Source organism: Anomaloglossus baeobatrachus, chromosome 3 (assembly GCF_048569485.1).
Source record: "Anomaloglossus baeobatrachus isolate aAnoBae1 chromosome 3, aAnoBae1.hap1, whole genome shotgun sequence".
Lineage (NCBI taxonomy): Eukaryota > Metazoa > Chordata > Amphibia > Anura > Aromobatidae > Anomaloglossus > Anomaloglossus baeobatrachus.
The window spans coordinates 344,107,616-344,125,697 of record NC_134355.1 but is presented as its reverse complement, the minus strand read 5'-3'; the positions used below and the strand labels follow the sequence as shown (position 1 = coordinate 344,125,697).

Sequence of the window (18,082 nt, the reverse complement as noted above, 5' to 3'; positions counted from 1 at the left end):
GTGGTTTTCAGGCACGGGTGGAACTGTGATCCACTTGCGCCTGTTAACCCCTTAGATTGCACTGTCAAAATGTGACAGTGCGATGTAAATGCCCGCCACGGTAATTGTTTACTCATCCGCCACCATCGAAAGTCACATGACGTGATCACGTGGAGCCGATGGTGCCCATGGTAGCACAGGACTCAAATTTACCATGTAAACACAAATCCCTTTAAAGCATTATCTTTATTTTAAATATAAATATTAAAGAAAATGTGCCCAGGTGAACACCCGCACACACATATATTCATGAAGGGGAGTAGAAATATTGCAAAGATAAATATATATTTGTATCACAAAAAAAGGGGATCAACAGGATAGCCCTATTTAGATGCCTGAGGCTGACCCCTACCTGTCAACGGAGGGTATGAAATTCTAAATTAGCCAGGTTACCCCATTCCACGTCGACTTGCTCTCACTCACCCTTCACTTACCCTATCATGTGAAGACTACATTACATCCCTTGATATACTGATGCAAAATGCAACTAACTACTTGTGTCACAGCCAATGTATATAAATCACACTTTATATTCATAAGCAATCCATATGGATGCCAATCAATAATTAAGGAGTGAACAAGATATGTAATGATCATTCCCCCCCCTTATTCCCAAACTGATATTCAACATTGGCTGAAATTCAATCCAAACAATAGCCATATGCATTGGGCATACACTATATAATGGTCCAAAATCAGTCCAGCATCATGCAAGTGATTAAAGATGCATACAGTAATGAACAAAATCACATTAGCATCAAACAAAGGATTAGAGATGCATATATTAATAAAATAAAGCACTTCCCTTAAACATTGTGCATACTGCAACACCCGTTTTCTGGATCATGATGAGGCCCAGGGAGGAAAAAAGGGGAAAGGAAGCTCTTCATATGCTGATATATTCCATGATAGACATAGTAGTAGCATTTCAGCACATCAGAGTTGTACAGCTGTGATCTACAGAAACGCACAAGCAATCCAACTGCTGATCCTTATAGCCCCCTACAGGGACTAGTAAAATAAAATGTTAAAGTTTTAAAAAAATTAAAAAAATTTATAAGTTGAAATCACCTCCCTATTCGCCCCAATGAAAATTAAAGGCTTAAAAAAATAAAAAATATACACAATTTGGTATCACCAGATTCAGAAATTCCCAATCTATCAAAATATAAAATCAATTAATCTGCTAGGTAAACGACGTAGATGCAAAAAAATTCCAAATGCCAAAATGACCTTTTATGGTCACCACAAATTTTGCACAAAATGCAATAACAAGGTGATCAAAATGTAGCATCTGCACAAAGATAGCACAGTTAAAAACATCCGCTCGAGATGCCAAAAATAAGCCATCAGTGAGCCCCAAATCCTAAAAAATGAGAACACTACAGGTTTCGGAAAACGGCACAAAAAGAATGCCACTTTTTTGGAAAAAACGTGTGAATTTTTTTAACCAAACTGATCTGAGGCATCCACCGACACATCACTTTTGTGAATAAAATATCCCAAAAACAATTGTGCTATTGCACTTTTTTTGCAATTTTTCCGCACTTGGATTTTTTTTTTACATTTTTCAATACACTATATGGTAAAACTCATGGTTTAGTTTAACAGTACAACTCGTCCCACAAACAATAAGCCCTCATATGGCAAGATTGACGGAAAAATAAAAAAGTTACGGCTCTTGGAAGAAGAGGAACAAAGAAACCTCAAAAAACGGAAAAACGGGAAAATCACCAAGGGGTGAAGAGGTTAAGTGGTTGTTGTGAGGTAAATCCTGGGATATGAAGAGGAATTATGACTAGAAGTCATAATTGCTCTCATCACTCCCTGGCAGTGCCCCCCTCCCTTCTTGTGCTCAAATGTCCAGCATCTGTGAAGGTGTCACATCCCACTTACACCTCCAACAGCCATCTCCTCTGATATGGAGATGAGATGATGTGAGGACAATGGACCCAGGATGACTCCCTGCCGTCACCCTGTAACAAGAGTTGTATCTCACTAGCAAGGCTTGGAAGTAGCCAGACAGAACGACTCCAGTAAAAAATGGTTCATATCTCGCAAGCCATATCTCCGATAAATATGGCAACCATAAAAATGGTGTTTGCGCAGGCGGACGATGCTGGCACACCTTTTTTATGGAAGGGGGAGCTTGGGAAATACCCCAGGCGTGATATCAGCCATATGGGAACTCGTAGACAGGTCATGAGTCCCCTCGTTCTGTAGCTAAATTCATAACTGTCACAATGAGAGCATTGGCGTCCGCCTACGACGCTCCCAGGCAAAGTTATGGCCCATATTCCATGTTGTGAATTTGTCCATAACTCCAGCCAGGGGTGGAGCAGTGCTCCCTGTGAGGTCACTAAGGTAGGAGGGGACCTGGATTTGCCCAGGTTGATAACCCTACTTCGGCCATTTTCCAGTGTTCTTCTGCTCGGGGGCCTGGTTGGGACAGACCTGTGAGAGAGTTCCTGGAAACCTGGTCTACAGCGCCCCCCTGTGGCCAGACGCACAAGGTAACTGATTGAACTGTGTATGCCTGTTTGTAAACCATGCTTTATCTGTAACTGTACTCTGACATAACTGTATATTCTGTAGATTCCCTATTGTATATATTGTAGTTTCTAGTGTGCTTTAGGCGATTAAATTATATAATTAATCCTGGGCTGTTCTGTTATCTCGATCTTGAATCCCACGTCTGTGTGTTCGGCTAATAGTTACCGTGAAGCGGTTGGTGGCAGCGAGTTGTGCCAAGGATTATTGTGGGGAGGCCAGTGAGATTCGGGAAGATATTATATATTCCGCCCGCGGAGGTCGGGGGAATATATACCCTACTCTCACCGGGGACCCTTCAATAATCGGCATAAGTAGTATAGCGGCCTCCTTGCTTATTGTCGGGCAATTCCATAATTGGCCTGACTATAAGAGGGGCGCTAGAGAGCGCGTCACGTGCTCTGTCTGTCGGTCGGGAGGTATAAAGGAGGGGTGACCCCCACTTGTTACCCCCCGATTGTGACGTACTGGTAGCCAGCGCGGGGGATTTCTGAGTGACCCCCCCGGTGGTTCGTGACATATTGGTGGCAAGCGGTGGGATCGAGATAATAGTGTGTGTGAGTGTGAGACCCATACTCCCAGACACTAAAGACTGCCTGCAGCAGCTGTGGCTGCTGGGGTCTTCAGACTAGCTCAACACTAGAGTGTCAGAGTGCAGATACTGTAAGGTGTGTGGAGGCATCAGGTGTCAGTTCTGTGTCAGTGACCAAAAGTCTGCAAGAATGGCTGAGAGCACCAGGAGCAAAGCCAAAGGAATGGCCGATGCTAAGGCCAGAGACGATGAGGAGGTTGTCCACGAGTCCTCCAGGAGCTCGACGCCAGAAAACAGCTCTGCAGAGGACATTGCACAACCGGGCACTGCTGGACAAGATGAGGAGCAGCTCGCCCAAGGGTCCTCAACGAGCCAGATGCCAGCCCTCCGCTCTGCAATGGACAGTGAATCACCAGGCTCCGCAGCGGGCCGCAGATCACCACGTGCCATTCCACCGAGCCTGGGAGGCTCGGATAGCCTTCTTCAAATGGCTATGGCCCTACGCCAGGCTGGAGACCGGGAGGGCTACAAGGAACTCATGGCCGAGCGTGAGCGGCAAGCAGCGCGTGAAGAGCGCCAGGCAGAGCGTAACTACCAGCTGCAGCTAGCTCAGCTCCGGCCCTCATCAGCCACCCGTGACCTTCCAGACACCAAACTTCCAAAGGTCCGTGTTGAGGACTTCCCAGTGCTGGAGAAGGATGGAGACTTGGACTCTTTCTTGACTGCTTTTGAACGGACTTGCTTGCAGCATCATCTGAACAAGGACCAGTGGGCCAAATACCTGACCCCCCGTTTAAGGGGTAAGGCCCTGGATATCCTTGGGGACTTGCCTGCTGAGGCGGATCAGGGCTACGACACCATCAAGCGGGCCCTGATCCAACAGTACAACCTCACCCCGGAGTCCTACCGCAAGAAGTTCCGGACGCTGCAGAAGGGACCAAAGGACTCCTGGGCTGACCACCGGCGGGCACTTGCCCGAGCTGCCGACCACTGGACCCAAGGCCTGCAGCTTTCCACCGGACCGGAGATCCTGGACTTGTTCATCACGGAGCAACTCTTGTGGAACTGCCCTGAGGATCTCCGCCAGTTCATCCGAGACCAGAAGCCAAAGGGATCCACGGCTACAGCTGCCCTGGCCGATGACTACACCAACAATCGGGCTCCTGAAGCCAGGAGAGCAGCCACCAGCAGCACCTGGAGAGGGGGTAAGATGAACTCTGCGACTGCCCCACCTGCCCCTAGACTGCAGGGGGTGTCCCCCTCAACTCCCCTCTCCAGGCCCGTGGCAGAACCAAGACGGTGCCACCAGTGCAACCTACCTGGACACTTCAAGGCCATGTGCCCTCAGCGTCCCAAGGCCCCGGCTCCGTCCCCGTCCCAAGGGCCGCCCAAGGTGTATTGTGTGGGTGGGGGTGGTGGTAGGTCCCTGGACAGCTTCCAACCTGTCACCGTCGGCCGGTCTGTGACCATAGGACTGCGAGACAGCGCCTCGGAGGTGACTCTGGTGCGGCCTGAGATGGTGTCCCCCCAAGACTTGATCCCTGGAAAAACCCTCGCTGTCTCCGGGATTGGAGGCATTGACCCGGCGCTGCCTGTTGCTGACATTTATGTGGACTGGGGCGCAGGGCGAGGGGTGAGGGAGGTGGGGGTAACTGATCGGATCCCTGCAAACGTGCTACTTGGGACAGATTTGGGGCAAATAACCTCCCAGTTTGGCCCCGCCCCAAAGGCTGAACCTTCAGCCAGTGCTGACGTGCCTCCGGACAATGTTAATGTGTTATCTATGAATGATGTAAGGGAGGAGGGAGTGAACTCTGATATTTCTGCTTGCACAGACACCATAGACACACACGCAGCTGCAGCTGTGACAGGGGAGGGGGTCAGAGAAAGGTGTGACAATGCCTCTACAAGTAACCAGCCTGTGAGCTGGGATCTGCTGCCCTCTGCAGGGATAAGCAGAGAGCAGGGTGCTGCAGGGGGAGGACCAGTGTGTGGGGTGGGGGCTACCACAGCAAATGTGGGGTCCCCAGAGATTTCACAGCGGGGTTCTGTTGCTGCAGGAGGGGAACAGGCAGGTGAGATTGGGGCCGGTCCAGGAGCGGAAGTGCTCCCAGGTAAGATCTCGGTGCATGGTTCCCCCACAACCGGGGTGTCAGGAAGCCAGGTAGGTCTGCCTGAACCGGCGACTTGGTCAGGAACGGAGGAGGAGCAGGCACGACCCACGGTCGCAGCGGCTGTGGCCGCTGTCACCCGCAGTGGGAGTGCTGGAAGCCAAGGGGCCTCCCGGAGGTCCGATAGCTCTTCCCCTTCTGACCAAGTGGCAGCCGAGTCAGGTGGAGGCCAGGACACAGGTCCCGGGGTACTGACTGAAGATGTGACAGTCTCGTCGATTCTGGCCACATCTAGTCAGGAGTTTCAGGCAGCGTTAGAAGCTGACGACAGCCTGAAAGCTCTAAAGGAGCAGGCGGCACAGCCTCCCTCGGACTCGGACCCGGAGCGAGTGGTCTGGGACCAAGGACGGCTGTACCGGGCCACGGTCCAGCAGGGTTCACCGGAGGCGTGGCCCAGGGACCGACAGTTGGTGGTACCCTATCCGTTCCGGACGGAGTTGTTGCGGATCGCACATGAGATTCCGATGGCCGGACACCTAGGGATCGCTAAGACCAAGGCCAGGTTAAACCAGCATTTCTACTGGCCAAAAATGGGGGCCGATGTGGCTGCCTACTGCCGTTCGTGTGAAACCTGTCAGAGAGTGGGGAAGGCGGGGCCACGCCCCAAAGCCCCACTGGTATCTCTGCCAATCATCGATGAGCCTTTCAGGAGGGTGGCTGTGGATCTGGTCGGCCCGCTGGCCATCCCCAGCAGCTCCGGGAAACGCTTCATACTGACGGTAGTGGACTATGCCACCCGGTACCCAGAAGCAGTGGCCTTGTCGTCCATTCGGGCTGACAAGGTGGCCACCGCATTGCTGGAGATTTTCTCCCGAGTGGGTTTTCCCCAGGAAATGCTCACTGACCGGGGGACCCAATTCATGTCCCAGCTGATGGAGGCCCTCTGTAAGCAAGTCCAGGTGCGACATCTGGTGGCCAGCCCGTACCATCCACAGACTAATGGCCTGTGCGAGCGGTTCAATGGCACCTTAAAGCAGATGCTTAAGATGTTGGTCGACTCCCATGGGCGTGACTGGGAGCGGTATCTCCCACACCTGTTATTTGCTTACCGGGAGGTTCCACAGGCCTCAACAGGATTCTCACCGTTTGAGCTCCTGTACGGGCGACGTGTGCGGGGCCCCCTGGCTCTGGTGAAAGAGGCTTGGGAAGGGGATTTGGCCACCCCTGGAGTGTCGGTTATCGAGTATGTCATGCGCTTCCGGGACAAAATGCAGGCCTTGACGCAACTGGTACACGACAATATGGCTCAAGCCCAGGCTGATCAGAAGCGTTGGTACGACCAGAACGCTTGTGAGAGGACCTACCAAGTGGGTCAAGAGGTGTGGGTACTGGTCCCCGTACCACAGGACAAGCTTCAGGCAGCCTGGGAAGGCCCATACCTCGTGTACCAGCAGCTCAACCCTGTGACGTACCTGGTCACCCTGGACCCTGCCCGTGGAAGGCGGAAGCCCTTCCATGTGAACATGATGAAGGCACATCATGAGCGGGAGGCATGTGCGCTCCCCGTGTGCAACCTGCCCGAGGAGGGAGAAGCGGAAACCCTCTTGGATATGCTAGCCCAGGTTAGGGCAGGCGGATCCATTGAGGATGTGGAGGTTGGCCACCAGCTCTTGGAGGACCAACGGTCCCAGCTGTGGGCCACCCTACACCCCTTCCGGGGGTTGTTTACCAACCAGCCCGGAAGGACTGACTTGGCTGTCCATCACGTGGACACTGGGGATCATCCCCCGATCCGGCGTTCAGCATATCGGGTCTCCCTGGAGGTGCAGCAACACATGCGCCAGGAGATTGACGAGATGCTGGAGCTGGGGGTGATCCAGGCATCCAACAGCGCTTGGGCCTCGCCTGTAGTCCTCGTCCCTAAGAAGGACCGAACCACTCGGTTCTGCGTGGACTACAGGGGGCTCAATGCTGTCACGGTCGCCGATGCGTACCCAATGCCACGCATCGATGACCTGCTCGATCAGTTGGCCGGGGCTCAGTACCTGACCATCATGGACCTGAGCCGGGGATATTGGCAGATCCCCCTGACTCGCAAGGCCAGGGAACGCTCTGCCTTTATTACCCCATTTGGACTGTACGAGTCCACGGTGATGCCATTCGGGATGAGGAATGCCCCTGCCACTTTCCAGCGGATGGTCAACACCCTGCTCAAGGGACTTGAAGGGTACGCGGCCGCGTACCTGGATGACATTGCCGTCTTCAGTCCCACCTGGGAGGACCACCTAGAGCATCTAGCACAGGTGCTCAGGCGGATCCACCGGGCAGGTTTGACCATCAAGCCGGGAAAGTGTCAGCTGGCCATGAGCGAGGTCCAGTACCTCGGTCACCGGGTAGGTGGGGGAACGCTGAAGCCCGAGCCTGAGAAAGTGGAGGCCATCGCATCCTGGCCCACCCCCAGGACCAAGAAGCAGGTGATGTCCTTCTTGGGGACCGCTGGGTACTATAGGAGGTTTGTTCCATGCTATAGTAGCCTGGCAAAGCCCTTGACGGACCTCACCAAGAAGAAGCTGCCCTCTGCAGTCGATTGGACAGTGGACTGCGAGACAGCCTTCCGGGCCCTAAAGGACGCCCTGTCCAGCCCGCCCGTGCTACAGGCAGCCGACTTCACGCAGCCGTTTGTAGTACAGACCGACGCCAGTGACTTCGGCCTCGGTGCGGTGCTCAGCCAGGTGGACTCTGCGAGCCAAGAGCACCCAGTCTTGTACCTGAGCAGGAAGCTGTTACCAAGGGAAGTGGCCTATTCTACAATGGAGAAGGAGTGCCTGGCCATAGTGTGGGCCCTGCAGCGTCTGCAACCCTATCTATACGGGCGCCACTTCATCGTGGAGACGGACCACAATCCCCTCAGCTGGTTGCACACCGTCTCTGGGACGAATGGGCGATTGTTGCGATGGAGCCTTGCGCTCCAGCAATACGACTTCACCATTCGCCACAAAAGGGGCCGTGACCACGGTAACGCAGACGGGCTGTCCCGACAAGGAGAGGTCGCGGACGGGCGCACGGGGGAACACCGGAGTGTGCTGCCCCCTAGCGCCCTCAAAAGGGGGGAGGTGTGAGGTAAATCCTGGGATATGAAGAGGAATTATGACTAGAAGTCATAATTGCTCTCATCACTCCCTGGCAGTGCCCCCCTCCCTTCTTGTGCTCAAATGTCCAGCATCTGTGAAGGTGTCACATCCCACTTACACCTCCAACAGCCATCTCCTCTGATATGGAGATGAGATGATGTGAGGACAATGGACCCAGGATGACTCCCTGCCGTCACCCTGTAACAAGAGTTGTATCTCATTAGCAAGGCTTGGAAGTAGCCAGACAGAACGACTCCAGTAAAAAATGGTTCATATCTCGCAAGCCATATCTCCGATAAATATGGCAACCATAAAAATGGTGTTTGCGCAGGCGGACGATGCTGGCACACCTTTTTTATGGAAGGGGGAGCTTGGGAAATACCCCAGGCGTGATATCAGCCATATGGGAACTCGTAGACAGGTCATGAGTCCCCTCGTTCTGTAGCTAAATTCATAACTGTCACAATGAGAGCATTGGCGTCCGCCTACGACGCTCCCAGGCAAAGTTATGGCCCATATTCCATGTTGTGAATTTGTCCATAACTCCAGCCAGGGGTGGAGCAGTGCTCCCTGTGAGGTCACTAAGGTAGGAGGGGACCTGGATTTGCCCAGGTTGATAACCCTACTTCGGCCATTTTCCAGTGTTCTTCTGCTCGGGGGCCTGGTTGGGACAGACCTGTGAGAGAGTTCCTGGAAACCTGGTCTACAGCGCCCCCCTGTGGCCAGACGCACAAGGTAACTGATTGAACTGTGTATGCCTGTTTGTAAACCATGCTTTATCTGTAACTGTACTCTGACATAACTGTATATTCTGTAGATTCCCTATTGTATATATTGTAGTTTCTAGTGTGCTTTAGGCGATTAAATTATATAATTAATCCTGGGCTGTTCTGTTATCTCGATCTTGAATCCCACGTCTGTGTGTTCGGCTAATAGTTACCGTGAAGCGGTTGGTGGCAGCGAGTTGTGCCAAGGATTATTGTGGGGAGGCCAGTGAGATTCGGGAAGATATTATATATTCCGCCCGCGGAGGTCGGGGGAATATATACCCTACTCTCACCGGGGACCCTTCAATAATCGGCATAAGTAGTATAGCGGCCTCCTTGCTTATTGTCGGGCAATTCCATAATTGGCCTGACTATAAGAGGGGCGCTAGAGAGCGCGTCACGTGCTCTGTCTGTCGGTCGGGAGGTATAAAGGAGGGGTGACCCCCACTTGTTACCCCCCGATTGTGACGTACTGGTAGCCAGCGCGGGGGATTTCTGAGTGACCCCCCCCGGTGGTTCGTGACAGTTGTAATCAGAAATCCATCTGGGTACAGTGGGTTTGCAATATATTGTTGAAAATATAACTGTTCAATGAGAGCTAAATCATTGGTTAGTCTTATTGGTTACAAAACAAGGTAATTTTTTGGGGGAAACTTGTGCGGGGGGAGGCATATAGATTAGCCTTTATTATGGTCCAAAACAATAAGTGGCAGTTTGCACTGCAGGCACTTATTGCTACATAAATATAGAATAGATCGGAATATGCTGCTAGCAGAATGTTAATCTTTACCAATATACCGTAATCATTCATTAAGAACCAGCTAGGGATCAAACTTAAAATAAATGTGAAGTTTCTTTTATTTGTCTCGTGATTGAAGAAAGATTGGCAGTTGTTGTCCTCTGAACTAAAAGTTCTTTTGGATTGAGTTAGGCACCTGAATATCAATTTCATGAATGACAATTTCTGGTAGAATGAAGTGTTTAGTTAAGATCTTGACCATGAGAAACTGATACAAAATATCATAACTTTTATTTGCTTAAACTGGAGAAGTTATCCCGTGAAGGTAAATGACCACCATCAACGGTTTAGACCTCTACCAAGTACAAGGAGTTGAGGGATCTTGCAAAGAAGAACTTTTATTGGGACGTATTACATTCTTGCTTATCAATTTTAAAGGGAACCTTTAAATACTATATTTCCCCTCCAGCACAATCCAGTAGCTTCTGTGACAATTCTTAACTTCTTTATCAACCTTCTGACACAATTTATTTGTGTAATATGTTTATTAATCATAATGCACCTAAGGCTACATTCACAATTCAGTTTTTTGACATCTCATTTTTTTGGCTTATGTTGTGAGTATTCCCATATTTCTCTTGTAGACACAGACAGGAGATGTATTACACTCTATACTTAATCCATTAATTCCCATTGTAATACCCAACACAGTAAAAAAAATGCCAATGTCAACATATAATAATTCAGTGCATGATAAAAGGCAATGATCTGGACATATCCTAAGTGTTAAGAAGCTTAATAACAAGTAAGTGGTATACATCAGGGAATATTCTGAAGTATGTCTGATTTAGCCAAATGGAGATATGAGTAGAGCCTCAAGTTTATTCATTCTAATTAGTACGGTGTTACAATTATTGAAGAGCACACCTACACAGGCAGTTTTCTAATAAAAAGCTTCTCCAAGGTCATTGCCCTTTCAATGACAAATCCTGAGCGAATATATCGTCAGGAGATGGAAATACTTCAGAACGTCATTGACAATATTTTTAAGACTCTTCAATGCTAAAAATTTTATTACGGCAATTGCACTTTAAGTGAGTATTGTTTCTTTTATTAGCATGTTGCATGTTTTTATCTATATACACATCTATGTATCTATCTATCTGTATCTCTATCTTTCAATCATCTAATTTACCTTTGCCATGTACTTTTATTGAATGAAACAATTCAGTATACCTGAAAGTCATGCAGAAACTGATGTGTGTAACATCCTTCAGCAAATCTATTCTAAAACCCTATAACTTCACCCAACAAAGAAATGGGTTCAAATACTTATTACATCTATAGTCTTTCTCAATGAATATCATAAAATAATTGTAAGCACAAAACATGGGTTTCCATACCATTTATCCCTATTACAATAACTTATATGATCATTTCACCCAAAATACAAAATGAAAATTAGGAAGTAATATAAGCTAGACATGGGTCTTTGTAAAATTCCAATGCTTATATTGCAACCTACCTTTCTTTCGAAGAGTAAGATGAGAGGCACAGCATGTAAATTGGAACTGCCAGTCCGTTGAATATCTCAGGAAGGAAGAGGTAAATTCATTGTGTTATCCAACATTATCCAAAGAAGTTAAAGAAATTCTTTTTGAAGGACCTGTGAAATATAATCAATAATACCATGCAGCTCAATATCAGCTAGAAGTGCTAGTAATCTTCGTACTTCACAGTGACAGGAGAGAGCAGTGGCTGCTACTATGTACTGAATGGACAAGGAAATCTGCAGGCAGTGAGCCCTGTAGCTGTTCACCAAAGCAAGGCGTTTCTTGTATGACAAAGAGGATGGTATTAAGGAAAGCTTTGGAATGCCGCAAGGCTGAGGAAACAGGCAAATAGATTGATCTGTTATACATCTCTATGAATATGTTGAATCTGTGTATTCTTCTACTAAAAAAAAACACATTTTGCAATCAGAGAGCTACATGGAGAAAACAACATACATATAAGGTTTTCTTAGCTGCACAATATAAATAGCTTATAAATGCTGATAAAAAGAGCCAGTAACAATACAACTTCCCTGGTGAATTTTGCTTAATTTGAATAATGTATAGTGCTGTATACAAGTCTGATATACAGTATATATTTATGTAAACATTAATTTAGATTATATCTTAATGGCAATATTCATTTAGTATTTATTTTTATATTTATTTATTTAGTTATAATATACTAATATGTACATCTTTTAAAAATATATGTATATGCGCAGCAGATGAAATAAGTATTGAACACATATATTTCTAAAGGTGCTATTGTTATCCATTTCTCACTAGATATCAATAACAATCCAGCTAATCCACAAAGGCTAAGAAATATAACCATAGATGTCCATAAACTTAGTGATGTGTAATAATGAGAAATGACACAAGGAAAAGTATTGAACACGCTTACTGAAATGTATTTAATACTTTGTACAAAGCCTTTGTCCGTGATTGCCTACTATATGAAGAAACTAGTCACATGCATTGCTCAGGTGCGATTTTCTTCCACATAAACACTCTTGAAATCCAGATAGTTTCATGGGCTCCTGAGCTTTAGTTCTTTCCATAAATTTTCTGTTGGTTTCAGGTCCGTTGAGTGGCTGGGCAGTCCTTGCAGCTATATTTCTTTTTCTCTGAAACCAATTGAGAGTTTTATTGGCTGTGTGTTTGGGATCAATGTCTTCCTCAAATGTCCTCTCTCGTTTCATCTTTATCATCCTGGTAGATGCAGCAGATTTGATGTCTTGACACATTTGTCCATTAATCCTTCCTTCAAGTATATGACATTTGCCTGTGCCATATGCTGAAAAATGTCCCCACACCATCATATTCCCACCTCCATACTTCACTGTTGGTATGAAGCTTTTGGGGTGATATGCAGTGCTGTTATGCTCACGGGGCAAGCACAGTATTAGTGGTTCCACTCGACCAAAAGTACCGCTCACTTTTCTGTGGGAATTGGACCGGCCATTGAGTCTTCACTACTGCCATAAGAGGTGGCAGCAAGTACACTCGCTGGTAAAGCAGTATTCAAAGGGCAAGCCCTAGGGAAATCTGCGGTACCCCGGCAGCTGGCACCATTGGCTCAGTACAGTATTTGGTGATAGCAACAGCAGCAGCAGGCAGAGTTGTAGATCCATTTGGAATGTCTGGATGGGTGGTTATAGCAACAGCAACCAGCATGGATACGTGTAGCAAAAAGCAGATGGCCGGCGTAGGTGGTCATAGCAGCAGCAGATAAAGAGTGCACTGAAACAGAGGCACAAATCAACAGCAGCATGTAGCAAAATAACAGCATCAGCGATAGCAACACAGAGAACCTGCAAACTGAACTAACTCGTTGCCCAGTAACCTCCTCAAAGATTAAGGTGCCTTAAATGCCTGAAACCTTTCAGCTGACCTCAGAGGTACTTCCGGGTCAGGGTGCGCTGGGCCTTTAAGAAAAGGGTTTTGGCTTCGTGCGCAACCTTTGGGCAGTACCTGAAGACCTGTGAGGTTTACACAGGCTCTGGGAGACAGTAGAATGGACTGGGGCAGTCACCACAGGATGACCACGTAGGTGAGAGAACTGACATCCCCAGTGATGCTGTTATGGGCATTATAAGTGCCTTTTTGCCTTCAAATATTGTGTGTATTGTGCTAATGAAGAGTTCAATTTTGTTCTCATGTGACCAGACTATATTTTCCCTGTATTTCACAGGCGTATCTAAATGTTGTTGAGCAAACGTTAAATAACCTGGCACATCATGTTTCTTGTGTGGCACCTTGGTAATGAGGCCATCAGTTGTATCCGCTAATATTATTTTTCACTAAATTTCAGAATTGCTTTTTTATTACTGTTAGATGTCAGCTGGTATAATGAATTTCTATATTCTTTTGCCCCTTCTCTCTGTCTTTATGTGTTCAGTACTTTTTCCTTATGTCATATCTCATTATTACACATATATTGACAAGCAAAAGGGTAACAATGTTTTAAACATTTGACTTTCAGGCTCCATATCTCACTATCCACTACAGTACGACTAGCTTCAATAGATAATCATCTTGGCTAACTCATTCATAGCTTTGACTTAGAACTAGTTAGCATGTGGATTTGTTATGCAGATTCTTATGTCACTGCATTGCTACTTTTTTTCTCATAAAAATCTGACTTATTTTTTTTTATTAGTAAGTGTTTTGTATATCAACTTTTCGCTTTAAACACTGTCTAAACTCTTCTTGGCCTGCTTGTGATTAAATTCAAGCATGTCTAGTCTGAAATCTGATCCAAGGTGTTTTAAACTTGATCCCAATGTTGGTGCATACTGGTTGACTCACTTGGATATGTATACAGATTTTTCTTCAACTCTACCCACAAGTGTTTGATTGGGTTGAGGTCTGGGCACTGTGGGGACCAATGCAGCACCTCTACTTCATTGTCATTGAACGATTTATTTGCCAGTCTCACTGTAAGCTTTGGGTCGCTATCCTGCTGGAACACTCTCGTCCTTTTCATAGCCAGAGTACTCAAATGTATGAAGTAACTTGTCTTGTTGGATACTCACATATAGCTCAACATTGAGCTCATCATTGATCCTGCTCAAACTTCCAAAGCATTTGGCTGTGAAACAACCTCAAATCATTAGGCTTCCTCCACGAAACTTGACAAGTGTTTCAATTTCTCGATCTGTTAGACCCTTTTTCCCTTGTTTCTTCCAGATTCATTTTCACCCATTAGAGCCTAGTCTATTGCTTTTCATTTCATTGCACCAAATTCCCAGTTTCCAATGCTCTACTGTCCACTTTTTTTTATTTCTTTTCAAACTCGAGCTGACGCTTTGATAAAATTAAAGTCAAAGCTTCTTCACCTTTTGTTGGGCCAGCATTCTAGACTTCTGTAACTTGCGTCACACGTTGCTTGCATGTATGTCTGTGATCTCACTATTGTGAAGCATACAAGCCACCTCCACTGCCATGTTTGCAGTGCCAGAACTAATAAACCTTGTGATGAGTTGACTTGTTTACTCTCATGACCGTCTTGGCTTGTGAATAGAGGAATGGGCTTAGTTTCTTATTCTCCAACTGTAAAGGCGGTCACATGATGCAGTTCGGCAATTTTCTTGGCCGAGAAATCACTAGTGATGAGCTGGATGATGCTGTGTCTCTTTTCTTAAGAATCTACTTCATGGTTGCTCCTTGCTTTGAATTAGTGACCTTTCACTTGGGAATCAACTTAATTACACTCTGAGCTATAAGGGAATGTGAGAACAGGTTGTAATTTATAGTATACAGGAAGAAAAACAAATGCATACACAACAGTGCAATCCGATAAAAAAATAAAATTATCAATGTTATTCAATGTGGCAGTGTCCATCTGCAAATTTCTCCTCAGCTATAATCGGGCTGAGGAAAAAAAAAAAATCACAGAATGATGCGTTTGGTGGCGTATATTGCATGAGAGGTCCTAATCCAAGTCTTTGGGTCTGAGAAAAATATCAGACTGCAGACTAAAGCGGGCTTTACACGCTACGACATCGCTAATGCGGAGTCGTTGGGGTCACGGAATTCGTGACGCACATCCGGCCGCATTAGCGATGCCGTTGCGTGTGACACCGATAAGCGATTTTGCATCGTTGCAAAAACGTGCAAAATCGCTAATCGGCGACATGGGGGTCCATTCTCAAATCTCGTTACTGCAGCAGTAACGAGGTTGTTCCTCGTTCCTGCGGCAGCACACATCGCTGCTTGTGACGCCGCAGGAACGAGGAAGCTCCCCTTACCTGCCTCCCGGCCGCTATGAGGAAGGAAGGAGGTGGGCGGGATTTTACGTCCCGCTCAGCTCCGCCCCTCCGCTGCTATTGGGCGGCGGTTCAGTGACGTCGCTGTGACACCGCACGGACCGCCCCCTTAGAAAGGAGGCGGTTCGCCCGTCACAGCGACGTCGCCGGACAGGTATGTATGTGTGACGGCTGTTGTGCGACACGGGCAGCGATTTGCCCGTGTCGCGCAACAGATGGGGGCGGGTACCCACACTAGCGATATCGGGACCGATATCGCAGTGTGTAAAGTAGCCTTAAGGCTATGTTCACACAGGATATTTCTGCAGCTTTTTTTTTCCTGACCCTAAACTGATCTTGTGGCAGGATGTCTCCTGGGAGTCATCTGCGGTTTTGGTGCAGTTTCTGGTGTGGTTTTTGTGACGTTTTTACAGCGTTTTTTCTGTGATGTCAAGACCAGCAGGGGTTCAAAAGTACCCAAGTGCTGGGCCAGGCCGAGATTTACCTGGATTCGTCACTTGGGTAGTAAAAAAAAAAAAAAAGTAGAAAGAAAAAAAAAAGTAAAGCAAGCACGTCTCCGGCATCGCTGTACGTGCTGAGTAGATACTAGAGTGTATGGGCTCCTTCCAGGCATGGCGTAATTTTAACATACCCCTATAACATGGGGGGCAGGGGGACAATGCATGATACAGTGGAAGGGAGAAAACATTGCCAAGCTCACTAACCAATCCGGTCACGACCACTAACCCAGCTGGTCACGCCCACTAACCTGGAAGAAGCCCATACATTCTAAGCTCAAGCATACAAAAAGCAATTCTGCCTAGCAGAGAGATAATTCCCAATAGTCCTAAATCAGTAGTTATAATAGCAGGGAATAAAACTTAACTTTTAATCTGACAATAAAATGACAAAGTGATTGTGCATAACTTGTGCAATAAACAAAAGATGCCAAATGGCAAGAACTTAGACAGATCTCACCCAAACTTTCTCCATAGGTAAGACTGTACACCGATCCAGAAGTGAAAGGTCACAGGCTGGAAGGACCAGGGTCAGCCGTCGGGTAATTGTGTATCAGCCCCTGTTGTGCCCCGTGAATGGACTTCTGCCCTGACAAGGGCAGCACCCTTCAAGATTCATCCCTCACCCGCTCCAAAATCGGGGTACTAGTGCACCGATGGGATAGGACTTTCCTTGACACAGACCGCAGAAATCCCAAGCGTGAACCCTGAGAGAAAGCTCACTCCGTTAGCCATACGGGTGAGCGGGACCCAACTAGTTCCACACTACAGGGTCCAAATAGAGAACAAGGTGCCACTGAAAAGGCCACAGGCTAACAAGCAACACCAAGGGCACGGACCCAGCGTGCTCCCTCCTTGCTGCAGCGGTGCTCAGAATTCTGGTTTAAGAGCTGTTGGTGTCAGTATTCTTGGACTAAGTGAGTACACAGAAAACCTTCCTTTTTCTAATGGCACCCACCACTTCTCCACCACCAACACCGGGCCCCTGGGCACAAACTCCCTACCCACGGAGGGGTTAAACACCTTGCTGCCGTACCATCGCCACCGGGCTCCCCCCTCTCCCTAACCGCAGCATCACGAACTTCTAACTCCCCTGTACATACTCCCCTTTTCAAACTCGAGTGTCCGCGCGAAACCCTGGGTCCGGAGACCCCTCGAGCCACCACGGCTCCGAATCCGAGCGGCTCGCCCGCTTGCACGGGGGCGGTACACAAACAGCTTGAATACAGCCTGGTGCACAACTGTGCTAATACCAGCTTGTGAAATAGTGGTCTAAAATGACCATGTGCATGACTGCTCCAATACCGCTTGTTCCAAACAGCTTTAATACCGTCTGCTTTAATCATCTCTTCTACCGCCTGGTGCAAACAGATCATATATAACCTGTTTCAGTACTGCTCTAATAGCGCCTTGTGCAAAACTGCTGTGATACCGGCTGCTTTAAACAGCTCTAATACTGCCTGTTGGAATACTGCTGTAATATGGGCTGCTTTAATCATCTCTTATACCGCCTGTTGCAAACAGCTCGAATACAGTCTGCTGCACTACTGCTCTAATACTGCCTGTTGCAAAAACATGTAATAATAGCTGTTACGAGGGGGACCCGGGGAAGCGTGCCAAGATGGGAAATGGACTGCTTCCGCCGGTCAAGGTCCACTGTGCGGTGTAAGGGACCGCCGCTATGGTGGGTGAAGAGTGAGCGGGTTGCTGCTAGCGATCGTCTGGAATGTCACAGATGATCTATGTACACCGATCTGCCCTAACCCCTGAGGGTTGTATGGCACAGATCTCACGGCTCGGTGTACCTGTTACACGGGGAAGCACAGAGGTGCCCACGCACGTGTGCCAGTGGAAGTCACGAGAATATGGCACGAGGGTAACACAGAGGT

The 18,082-nt window shown here is 47.7% G+C and overlaps 1 protein-coding gene across 1 annotated transcript in view; it reads right to left on the bottom strand.

Moving 5' to 3' along the window:
- MCHR2 (melanin concentrating hormone receptor 2) overlaps positions 1-11,627 on the bottom strand; it is a 618,664-nt gene extending 607,037 nt beyond the window's left edge. Inside the window, exon 1 of the mRNA XM_075340097.1 lies at positions 11,395-11,627. The gene's annotated coding sequence lies outside the window, so the exon portion shown is untranslated. The remainder of the gene's footprint in view (positions 1-11,394) is intronic.
- Between the last annotated feature and the right edge of the window lie 6,455 nt (positions 11,628-18,082).